The 6595-nt window shown below is 49.2% G+C and overlaps 1 long non-coding RNA gene across 1 annotated transcript; it reads left to right on the forward strand.

Moving 5' to 3' along the window:
• Window positions 1-332: 332 nt before the first annotated feature.
• Window positions 333-2947, forward strand: LOC136353900 (uncharacterized). The gene is made up of 2 exons (XR_010737411.1): window positions 333-1237; window positions 1563-2947. It is a non-coding gene; the product is annotated as an uncharacterized lncRNA (long non-coding RNA).
• The last annotated feature ends 3648 nt before the right edge of the window (window positions 2948-6595 follow it).

A 6595-nucleotide genomic window follows, 5' to 3' on the forward strand; every position in this document is an offset into this window, starting at 1 on the left:
ATACTCTCTGGAATTTTCTCGGATTTTTCGGAGCTCAATTCCTAATTTTAATCATACAAAGAGCATTTCAGTAATTACCCACATATTAAATTAATCATTAAATGGTCTAATTATAATTTTGTTAAGTACTTTGAGTGTCCAAGTATTTTCAGGATTTTTCTTGGAATTATTTGAGCATTGGAAGTATTTTTAACAATTGAAAGGTCATCTCATTGGTTAATTTATTTGGAAAAGTAAATAAAAGTCCTCTTCATCAGCTTGGGCCGAATTCAGCCCATTCCCTCCCTTCCTCTCAGCCGGCTGAAAAGTCTAGTTTGCCTCCCTTGCACTACAGTGCTCCTTCTTCCAGCTCTGGACAGAGCCAGAGCCGTGCCGTGCCTGTTGCCGCCGATCCCCTTCCAAAATCCAACCTCTCCGTTGCTCTTATTTCCGAATTGGTTGCGGGAATGGAATCCTCTCAATCTCCTCTTCCTAGTCCCCAAGAAATCCCCAAAAGTTTATATGGAAATCCTTTCCAATTTCGCGGTTCAACCTTTCCTTTTTCCGGCGAAGATCTAAACTTTCCCGAGTTTTTCCCGTCGTTGTGGGCTCGATCCCGGCCTCCCATGGCTATATAAAGGACCCCCTAGTCGTCCTCTACTCATCCCCTCAAGTCCCGTCTTCCGCCGTCGCCGGAAACGCTCTCCCCACGCTCTCCCTCTCTCTCCACCTCCGGCCGCCGCTCCAGCCGCCATTCGCCGTCGCCCCGGCCGTCGCCGGTCAGCGCCACCACCTCTCCGCAAAGTCGAGCTCTACCCCAGCCACCCGTTCTTTTGCGCCGAACCCCTCCAGAAGTCGCCGTCACCGTGAAGGCCGAACCGTTGCCATGTTTTGATCTCCGGCGAAGCTTTGCCGTCGACTCCGTGGTCGCCGGACCTCGCCGTATCCACTGTCGGCATCGCAGCAGTGAGGAGAAACCCGGCAGCCACCTCCGCGAAGACGCAAGCCATCGGAGCACCGTCGTCACCGTGAAGCCGATCTGTTCCATCTTCAGTCGCGCCGTTTGTCGTCGTCCGTCGTCGCCCTCTGTCGCCGTCGACTCCATTGGGTTCGCAGGAGCAAGGTGAAGCCCGGCCATCGGTTATTTCTTCGCCGAAGATTGCTGAAACGTCGCCGCCATCGCTGACCCGACCCCGTCGCCGCCTCTACCTCGCTGCCGGCCGTCTGCCGTCATCTTCCATCGTCGCGCCACCCCTCAGTGAGCTTTCCTCTCTCCGATGTCGTTCACCGGTGTAGTTTATCCATAGGGTCTTGATCTAATCTAATCTATTTCGCAGGTTGCTTTAATCTTTTATCTCGGTTATAAATTATTTGTAAATTGTTTAATTAATTTAGAATAGTCTTTTCTTTAATAGGTTTAATTGGAATTAAATTTTGTAAAATTCGTAACTAATTCATATGAAGTCAGAATGAGGCTGTTCAAGTCTCATAATTCATCTAAAATCATGATTTACATGTTTGTTTACTTTATATGTATTGTTTATTTGGTTTTTATTAGTCTTTTTCCTCGTTTTGCGTGTTAGCTTGTCGTTTCCGTCGTTTCGAAGGTTCGTGAGTGCGTCGGGAGTGTTCAGAAGATTAATTGAAGACCGATTATTGCAAGGCAAGTCACACAGATCCTAAACACAATCCTTTGAGCATGTTGATCCTATATTTAAATTCTCTATTTATTTCAACTGTGCATTTATTTTCGAATGTCACCGGGTGGTGTGAACTTATTCCTTTCTTATGGCCAATTTGCATTGCTTACCCTATTTCTTGATTACCTCGGGTTATAATTTGACTAGTTGGATTTATATATTGGTTCAACTAGATGTTAGATATAATTGCTTAGCCATGCTTAGAAACATTAGCACACTATTGGGATAACTTATGACTCACTATTATTTAATGATGGCTTAATGATAGTTCACGAGGGTCAATCGTGATTGGTTAATTAATTAAATTGGTAATTAAAATATGATTAATGGTGGGTTATGAGGACATGGTTTTGAAGGTCGTGCTCATAGCAATTAAGGACCGGTTCGCGAGCTACTGTTGTGAAACATTAACCATGCCAACCACAAGCCAGCGTGGGCAACGGCTTTACCTTTTGTATAGCATGGTTCATTGCGGAGCACCAGACTGAGAAGTGGCGGAGATAAGCCCACGGGGGTCGCTGGGTAATCCATGCCTTGTTTTATAAGGGGGTGATTATGATCCAGGAATGGTGCACTGTGGTGAGTTGTGTTGTGCAGAGGGTATTGTCACAGCCTCTATTCGGGTACTTTCCAGTATCGCGACGCATGGTAGACATGATGTTGAGGCTGTGTCTTGTGGGTACAGTGGTACACCTCTGGCCAGAGTAAAACTATTCGAATAGCCGTGCCCGCGGTTATGGGCGGGTTGAGCAATGTTTTTCGTGATTAGTCTCACACCTCTCACAATAATTATTGATGCTATAACTGGTAATAATTTGTTTAGCTCCTGGTTTGGAGTTAGATCTGTGCAGCCGGGTATGGTTGTTCAGGATGGTTGGGCCTGTGCAGCATGGGTGTGCTGTTCAGTGTTGATTAAAATTTCTGATTAATTACTCCACTGTTTTACTTCTCTTAAATGTTTTGTTAAATGCTGCTTTTGCAAATGAGCCTATATTATGCCATCCTTTGGTATCCTTGTGCACTTGCATATTTGCTGTGTGGCTTGTTGAGTATGTCATATGCTCATTCTTGCAATAATCAATCAACCTCAGTTGAAGAAAAAGGATTCAGAAGGAGAAGACGTTTGGCTTATACCCCAGTTGAGCTGCCTGTGGGAGTGGAGCTGAAGCCATCGCTAGACCATTATTCCGCTGCTGTTTTCTTTTCTTTTGTAAGTATGTAATGTTATTATTATGATGGATTTGTATATTAAATTGTCAGTTTGTGTACCTCGGCTGATTCCTGGACGAAGATTTTATGCACAAATAAGTTCGGAAATTACTAGTGAATTTCCGGGCGTGACACTATGGAACCTCCGCCGTGTGTGGGTGGCGGCGTGTGGGTTATGGTGCTCCGAGGCGACCGCAATGCTTGGGTGCGGCGGCGGCCTATGCACACGCATCCTGGACACCAACTCGGCGACGATGGTGGGGTGCGTGGGTGATGGTCTGGGGGTCGGGGGAGGTGGTCAGGGACTCGACGGAGTGTGCCGAGGTTGAGAGGGGATAGCGGGGACGCCCGGAACGAGCTCGCACCGTTCTCACGCTCAATGCGGCGGTGGTGGAATCCGGCTCGTCGACGATAGGTTGCAAGGGTGGAGAGGAGGTGGCGGGGGGATTTGTGTGAGTTTGGTGGAGGTTGGTGGATGGTTATCCCGGGGTCGGGATGACCGGTAATGAAGAGCAGGTGACTAGCCACGACAGCGCGCATGGCCGACCGGCGGCATGGCGAGGGTGCCGGCGAGGGGTTACATTAGGTGCCAAATGCTGAGGGGTTTATCGACGACGCGTGGTAAGTGTCCTCTGGCACGCTTACGTGGTTCGGGACAGCTTGGACGGCGGTAGCCGTTTGGTCCGGGCCACGCATGTCACGAACAGAGCCATGGAGCGCGGCGCGTGCACATGCGTGTCCCAGTGGCACGGTCGAACCGACGACCAGGGAAACGCCATGGGCTCAGAGGGTAAGGCGCTGGGGACCTAATGTCCAGCCGCTACGGCCAGCAAAATGGCAGCCATTGAGAGTTGCGGGGGTGGCGTTTCACCCACTAGTGGCGCCACGCCGCGGCAGCAGCGACATCACAGGAAAAAACGCGGTTGAGCAAGGGAAGGGAAGGGAAGGGTGCTCACCGCGCGACAACCAGGAAGCGGCACACCGACGAGGTACCGGTCGGTGTAGGTCGAGCGCGCATTTCGTCCTCGCGCCCCAAATGTTCGACCGGTGCTAGTCGGTGTTCGTCCTGGTTCAAGAGAGGTTCGAGGGTGTTCGAGCAATTAGATTGCAAGTTTTAGGTGATTAATTAGCGTTCAATCGTTCGTCCAGTTCATAGCGCAGCTCCCTACCCCCCCCATCTTGCTCAACCTAAGCTTCGGCCGGAGGCGAGCTGAGGCGAAGCAAGCGGAGCGGCGGTAGCCCAAGCGCAAGGAGTGATAGTGGAGAAGAACGAGAGCTAGAGGAGACAGAGATAGAGATGGATTGGGGCGCATGGCGCGGAGAGGTATTTATAGAGCATGGGCATGTGCCGAGCGGATGATGGCGCATTGAATATGGCCTCCGAGTGCTGGGCTGTCGCCGTTGCAGAGGAATGTTGGGGAGGCGGTGGCAATGGGATGGCCTCCCTGTGCAGCAGGGCACGTGGCGGCGAGGTGCTTGACCGCGCGGGGACAAAGCGACGCGATTCACGTGACGCCGTCGCCCGGGGTAGATGAGCCGCCGTCGCCACCAACCTACACCGGCCGGTTGCGTTGCATTGATGGTCGCGGTTGCCCCCTCTCTCCGTGCCGTTGAGTGGAGCACCGAGCCGGGCGGTGTCTTTGCCAGAGCTGGGTGTCACGGCGGCGGCAAGCCAAGAAGAGCTTGGGGAAGGGCAAGGGCGAGCCCGCCGGCGAGATGGGCGTGGTAGGCGTCGGAAGGGATGGTGGGGCTGGGAGCGTGGCGCCATGTGTGACCGCGTGGCAAGGCGTTGCGCGGAGAAGGGGATCGAGCCCCGTCCTCTTGTGGTGTCGGCTCGGCTCGGCTGAGCTAGGGCTTCCAAGCCAGCCTCAAAAAGAGGGGAAAGAAAAGGAGAGAAAAGAAGAGAGGGAGGAGGGAAACTAGACTTTTTCTGTGCAGGGAGGGCTGAGGGACCAGAAACAGACTTCACTGATGGTCCTTAGATGAATTGGGTCAGTAACAGGGGGAGGAAAGGTAGAGGATGGTGGAAGGTGAGGGGAAAGTTTAAGCTTCCCAAGAGAGGGGAGTGGAGGGAGCAAGAATAGACTTTCTCGGGCAATACAGGGCAGAGGACTTGACAGGAGAAGGGAAGGAATAAGATTACTAAGCTTTTCTTTTTAAGAAGACCATAAAAAAAAGAAACTCAAGTTTAAGAATTTTGGTATAAAAGAAACTTCAAATAAAAAGAAAATTGGCTGAAGAATCGGCACGATGCTGAGATTGAGATCGATCTCCGACCTTAACTATGGCAAAAACCCAAGTTGTTACATTGATATTGCGAACCACTGGGTCTAGTACCAGGGGGTACTACCCCGGGTGGACCACTCGGTCGGGATGATCCGAGCGGTCAAACTTGATTCCAACTTCAGACCATCGAAGATATTGAGGTGTTTCTGGCTGGACGGCGTTGATTTCCCTATCAATCAGCTTCTATTTCCTCTTGGATTCATAATCTTGTGGCCCACCGAAGATGTGATTGAGCTCTTTTCGGGGATCTTGAAAACCTGGTTGTCCCTGATCGGTATCATCTTTCTTTTGAGTTGAAGTACTATGCTCTGTGTCAGTCGGCTTCTTCAATTGTGTGGCATATTGCTCGGCAAATTACTTGTAAATAAAACAATCCTTTGCAAATTAGTGTGATGTGACTAGGGGCCGTTCATGATCTTGTTGTAGGTGCTGACACGCGGTCGTTGATATGATGAATGCTTGTGAAAGCGGCGACTCCTTCATCGTTCCCATCGTTGCGATCCGGTTTGTGATGACGTTGTCGGTCGTCTCTGTCTGCACCACGACGTTTGAGGGTGTCAAGTAAGTGGACGGGCTACCGATAGGGGTGAAAACGATAACGGTAATTACCGACCGACCGGTGTTCCTTTTCGACTTTCTACCGGCCAAGCCATATGGAAATGGTAATCGACCGAAACAAATGGAAATTGTAAAAAATATGGAAATGAAAACGGAAATGGTTTTGCTGTTATACCGATCGTTTCCGTATTTACCGTATTCTTGCGGAAATTACCGTTTCTTATAATATGGTAATTACCGTATTCTAAATATGTCGATATTTATAGGGCATGTCTATACTTGACCCACAGCTTACAGATTGAATGACTCTTCAATAAAATCTCTAACTTTTGTACATGGCTAAAATGAAGTTAATTTATAATTTATATAGTATAAGCTTGAATTTATCTATATATATAATATACTTATGTAAAGTTTAATATATGTTTTTATAGTTTAATGTTTCCATATTTGTTACCAGTTTTCGATCTGTACCGACATGTTTCCGTCCGTATTGTTCCGTTTTCGGTTTTTCGATAATTTCGATATCATTTTTGTTTTCGACTTTACTGTTTCCGATTTCGTTTCCGAGAAAAATATGGTTACGGAAATGGTTGAGGCTGTTTTCCGATCGTTTCTGACCGTTTTCATCCCTAGCTGCCGATGATGAGGGAGCGATGCTCTTGATGTCTATCGGGGGGAGAGTGGACGGAGTTTTCCCGACAAGCCATGCCATCATGACGTGATCTTGAATTAGCGGCGCTAAGGCTTGGTTTGTGATAGTCTTGAGATCGGAGAGGTGGAGACCCTGACTGCCAAATGGTGTATGAACCGAGGCAGAGGGCTGCCGAGTGCTTCCCTAGTTGACTGGACTGAAGCGGGAA

This window comes from Oryza sativa, chromosome 11 (genome assembly GCF_034140825.1).
Source record: "Oryza sativa Japonica Group chromosome 11, ASM3414082v1".
Taxonomy (NCBI): domain Eukaryota; kingdom Viridiplantae; phylum Streptophyta; class Magnoliopsida; order Poales; family Poaceae; genus Oryza; species Oryza sativa.